Genomic DNA, 6060 nt, shown 5'->3' with positions numbered 1-6060 from the left:
TAACGCAGAAGGATGAAAGATTTCTGGGAATATTCGGGTGTATGATACTCCGCAAAATATTTGGAGCTATAAACGATCAGGGCAGTGGCGCAAAAAATATAATTTCGAATTGTACCAACTCTCTTTTAATGAACCAGATATCGTAACGTTCATTGAAACACAGCGACTTAGACAGGCTGTACGCATAATATGAATGCTTGACAATAATATAATTACTAAAAAGTTAACGAGAGGAACAGCTATAAGAAGAAGAAGCAGAGGTCTACCACAAATTAGGTGGTTAGATGGAGTTGAGACCGACTTATGGATACTAGATGGCGACAATAGGGATTCTAAAGATGGCAACATATTGCCAGAAACCGAAGAGAATGGCGACGAATCATAGAGCAGGCCAGGATTTACAAAGGATTGTCGAGTCAAAGGTGATAATGATGAAACAATTATTTTAAACTGTTTGTCAGTCTAAACTGTTAAAGTTTGATATGAACCAGTAGTTTAGTCGTTCATTTTGCATAATTTGTATTTAGTTTTAATCTTTATTCATAAGTATCTCAATTTTATATTTATATTTCTTTTTTGTTCTATAATATTGCTATTGCTTGGTAGAACTTTTTTAGTGTAGCCAATCAACCACTTTCTAGTAGATTGTTTCAGTATACTTCTTGCATTTACTCTTTATGTTCAATATATTTTTACCCAAACTAATACCTTAATTATTGTTGACACGTTGACAGGTTTAAGTGTGGGATCCGGATCATGCAGTCTACAGCTAGTAATTAACATAACTTCATAATTTCATATTTCACCTCTAAGCTTCTCCTATATTCCTGGTCTCGTGTACTTGTGGTCAATGTTCAGTTTATCACATAGTTTTTGAATGTGCAGTTTACTTTATTGGTGACTCCATAATTTTATACAATGTCATCTTAGTTGCCATCTGTCAGATATCAGTTTGAACATTTCCGTTAGATCTAAATGATCAGGTGCCATTTTGCCTCCTGGCATTGTCCATAATATTACATACTACTCAATTATTTTAAAAGGTTTCTATTTTTTTATTTTATTTATAGTATATTTAAACGTATATTACATTCCGAAATGTGCAGAATAGCCAATTGTTTGATAAAGCGAGTCTAAAACGTTATATATTTTTTATCAACCATTATTTTTGATTTTTTGTCGAAGTTTTCTAACATTCTTTCACTTGAAAAACACTTTTTTTGGCTTATTATAGATACCTTTCAAGATACTATGAGAGCGAAAGTACTTTAGGAAGATTTAGTAAAAGAACTCTGCTCGATATCTGCCTATTATTTTTAAAATTCATGTATTCGAGCATGCAACCATATGTAATTAATCATATTTTGTCGATTGACAGTAACATTTATTACCAGTACATTAATTCTCTATTACCAGTACAATAATCTCACAAAAACTGTAGTAGCATGTCTGGATCATCTTCAATTATCTCCTGTACTGAAGCATGTTCAATCATCCCACAAATTCTTTTAAATTTTTGCCCTTACAATTTTCTTTTAGCTATGCCCATGGCTAACAAATCCTTAGAAGAATTTTTTTACTCTTTCTAATTGGCATATCGAGGGCAAATCTTGGTTCTCCTATGATCCGTTCCCGTCTCAGAAACTAGTCAATAGCTTGTCTGTTTAATCCATCCACTAACCGTTCACTTCTAAGAACAGGTATAATTTTATCGCTTTCGACAACCTCCGAAAATCAAGGATATCCCTGTCACCCGAGTCGCTTCTCAATTCTAAAATACAATTAGGGTTAATTTCACATGAACCAAAAAAATCCACTCTTTAGAGAAAATTTAAGCTCTCATACGAGTTTTCAAAAGTATTACTATATTTGTGTACTAGCCTTCGAGTTAAGCAGGTCAACTTGGCGGTAAGTCGTTTATTCAGATCATGTTTTTTAACTGTCCTGCTAATTTCGATTATTTTTTTAAATTATAGACTTGGATGTCACTTCTGTTTGCCATCATTCTTCGTACTTCGTATCTAACATCTTGAATACTGTATATTTCCTCCTACTGCTGTATATTCAGTACCACCTACAAATAATTACATTCTGCCTCTGATTCCTTAGATTCTGCTGCTGCTGATAAGTTGCTTTCTACTGCCGTATTATATAATATCGCCTATAGCTAATTTCGTTCTATCGCTATATTACCTTTGAACGCTGTGTGTTAAGGTTAAAAGGTTAAGATTATACCACAATCTTTATTTGGTTCTTCGCCAGGTTAATGCCAATTGTATGAAACGGTAAGTACGCACTGACAAGTTACAACCAGTGATTTATCACAGTACAATATATTTTTTTGTGACAAAGGACAATTCAAATTATAAATACGGTCAAAGTATTTTTGAATGGTCTATATGTATATATTTGTTTCATCCACCTGTATTTAAATACTAGTATCGTTTAAGTTTATAAAAAAAATATGGTGATCACTAAATTTTATTACATGTTCTCAAAGTGCAATAATTTTTAAATTTATTAATTTCATTAACTTAATTTTATTTTATTATTCCGAAATCTATCGAATTCATAGATTTCGGAATAATTTTTAAAGTAACGGTTTACTTAATTAATTTTCAACCATTTCTTTTTAATCTCTTGAGGATACTATATTTACAGTTATTTCGCATATACAGCAAACATTTTTTTATATATTAATTTACGTATATTATTTGTTGTGGACATACAATATATAATTTGTAATAAATTTTGTTCAACTTTCACTATTTTGAGTTATCGATATGACACTGTTATATTATCAATAATATCAACACTGTCAGAGCAAATCTGTATTCTTTTATTTCAACACATTACAGTTTGTCAAATCCAGGAAAAAGTTTGAAAATCTTAGAATCGCCACGTCCAACTGATGCGCACTAAAATTTTCGGAAATATATCAATAGAAGTAAACAACTGGACGTGTACACTTCGGTTGGTACGGTCTGCATAAGAGTTCTCTTAAAGGACAGTGACAGTGATGTGCAACAGAATTTAAATCAAAATTGAACCGAAAAGTTTTGTTCGGTCAAAGCCGAGAAATTATAACGAATGGTATACATTTTATACAACAAGAAGCAAGGGAGAACGGACCTCTAATAGATTTAAAACAAGTGCAAAAACGTGTTGTAACAGCAACAGGTGTAAGTTTAAACACCACACAAGCAATTTCGAGGGAAATAAAGTCTATCGAAAAAGAAACTGCATCATCATTTGGTCTTCTTCTTTATGTGCCGTCTTCTACCGAAGGTTGGCGACCATCAAACGATAAGTTTTTCTGTTTTGTGCCGCATGTATTATGTTCGCAGCTTCTGGTATTTGAACCATTCTCTCAAGTTTCTCAGTCAGGATTTCTTCTTTCTGCCCAAACCTCTTTTACCTTCAATCTTGCCTTCCACGATAAGCTGTAGTAGACTGTACTTATCATTACGGAACACATGGCCCAGGTATGACGCTTTCCTCCTTTTAGCAGTTGTTCACAATTCCACCTCTTTACCCATTCGTCCTAATACCTCTGTGTTGGTCACTCTGTCTGTCCAAGGTATTCTTAGTATGCGTTGATACAGCCACATCTAGAGCCGCTAACTTCTTTATAGTTGCTGCTGTTAACGTCCACCCTTCAACTCCGTAAAGTAGCGAAGAAAGTACGTAGCATTTCGTGGCGCGCCATCGGAGGTTAACGCTTGGCTGGCGGTTGCTTAAGAGATTTCTCATTTTGATGAATTTGGAACTTGCTATTTCAATTCGAATCTTAATCTCTACGTCTGGGTCCCACTTATCATTTACTGTATATCCCAGATATTTAAATCGGTGTACTCTTTCAATACGTTCGGCTTCAATATTCAGGTCGATATGTTGAATGTTCTTGTTACTGATCACCATAAATTTAGTTTTCTTTCTATTGATCTTCAGTCCAAATTGGTTGCCAGTTGTATTTATTCTATTTAGCATCATCTGTAAATCTTCGATGTCATCGGTCAGTATAAAAGTATCATCTACATATCGAAAATTACTTATTGGTACTCCATTAATCTTGATGCCCTCGTTGTACTCTTCCAGTGCCTCTAGAAATATTTGTTCCGTGTACAGGTTGAAAAGCAATGGCGAAAGAATACAGCCCTGTCTAACCCCTCTCGAAATGGTTACGTTTTCACTCACAATATGTCCATTCCTTATGTGGGCTGTTTGATTCCAATATAGATTTTTTATAGTCTATATATCCTTAGTGTCAAGTCCTGTAAGATGTAATAGTTCTATGAGTTTGTCATGTTTGATAGTATCGAATGCTTTCTTATAGTCGATAAAACAGGCGGAAACATCTTTCTGTTGATACAGACATTTTTAAATCACGACTTGTATTGCAAAGAGCGGCTCTCGAGTTCCAAAACCGCATCTAAAACCGAACTGTGTTTTACTTATGCTGTGTTCTAATTTTGCTTTTATTCTGGAATGGATAATACGCAAGAATATTTTAAGGGTGTGACTCATTAAACTTATAAGGCGATATTCACTACACGTCTTAGAATACGATTTCTTGGGAAGGGGCATAAATGTAATTTGGTACTCCAAATAAAATAAGAAATAGATCAGCTTTAAAATCTAAGTGGGATGAATGCGACAAAGGCGTGCTTTGTCGATTTACCTACGACGAATACATAGATAATTTGTCACTGGGTTTCGTTGGAGAAAAAGAAACAATACTAGAAAACTTTTAATGAAGAAACTGGAAATCCAACAATTGAGAAAAAAGAGAACTGACCTATCATATACATTTTTGTTTATTAAACTTGCTAAAATTTATTGGATATTATTACCTTCTTTTATACTTATTTATTTTAAGTTTGTAATAAAATTATTTACTTTCTTTTTAATTTTATTTAATTATATTATTTACTTGTTTAGTGTATTTAGTGTAAGAACATGCATTGGGAATGTAAACATTAAAGGAAATTAAAAACAGCTAATGAATAAAAAGTAAATGCATGATATAATTTTTAAAAAATACCTACCTTTCCGTAACACTTAATATTAAAAAGGCAATAATGGATTATGTCAAATTCAACAAAATTTTTCTTGATAATGACTCGATACTATTTGTATACTACAGTTAAATAGCAAAACAGATCAAATTTTTCTTAGCTTTGTATTTAAAAAACCATTAAATTCATGACTTACCTAATAATACTGAATTGAGATGTTATAATGAATTAAAATAAAATAAATTTTTGAGGAAAATTGTACCGTTACCACAAAGTTGAACGTCTTCCTGTTCCTACTCTGTCTCTCCGAATACTTTTTCTGTCTGTTCTCTGCGTCGACAGCTAATATTTTGAAACTTTTTCCTACATTTGACAAATAATAGTGATTCGTTGTTCTACTATATTTGACATTGTCTCTTCTAGGTATGATTTATTGTGTAACTTTATTATTTATCTACATATGTTTATTGTATATTATGTCTTATTGTTAGTGCTTACCGTGTAATATAATAAGACTTCTTATTACTACTTGTATAGTAACTTCTTGTAATGTTCTTGTATAGTAACCATCTGTATCTTTCTCATATTGTTTTTTTTTATTTTCTTTCCGTTCTTTCCCATTATCGTTCTTCCCTTATTTTCTGTCCATTTTCTTATTTACTAGGTTTCTGTATTCCTTTTAAAAATAGGGTGATACCCAAAATTCTTTTAGACTATATCTTTACCAGACTAAAACCTGGACTTTAATATCGTTCTTTGTGTGTGTATAAATAGGGTACAGTACCAAGTGTATTTTGTTGGGAGAGAATTTGTAATTTTTGAGTACTCTGCAAACAATAGTGCGCTAAAACCAGACTCTTAAGCTATTTTTTTAATATTTGAAGTAGGTTCCAACTTAACATGAAGTAAAATTGCTACTTCTGTTGCTTCAGTACTAATACATTATTCACACTACCTTTTTTTGTCAGCTATTGATCTCATTTCATGAAATTTTTTGACTAGTTTTAACACGTATGAGTGATAAAGTTACTTATCTGAATGA

The sequence above is a fragment of the Diabrotica undecimpunctata genome, chromosome 2 (genome assembly GCF_040954645.1).
Source record: "Diabrotica undecimpunctata isolate CICGRU chromosome 2, icDiaUnde3, whole genome shotgun sequence".
In the NCBI taxonomy this organism is placed as follows: domain Eukaryota; kingdom Metazoa; phylum Arthropoda; class Insecta; order Coleoptera; family Chrysomelidae; genus Diabrotica; species Diabrotica undecimpunctata.
This window is presented reverse-complemented; position numbering follows the sequence as displayed.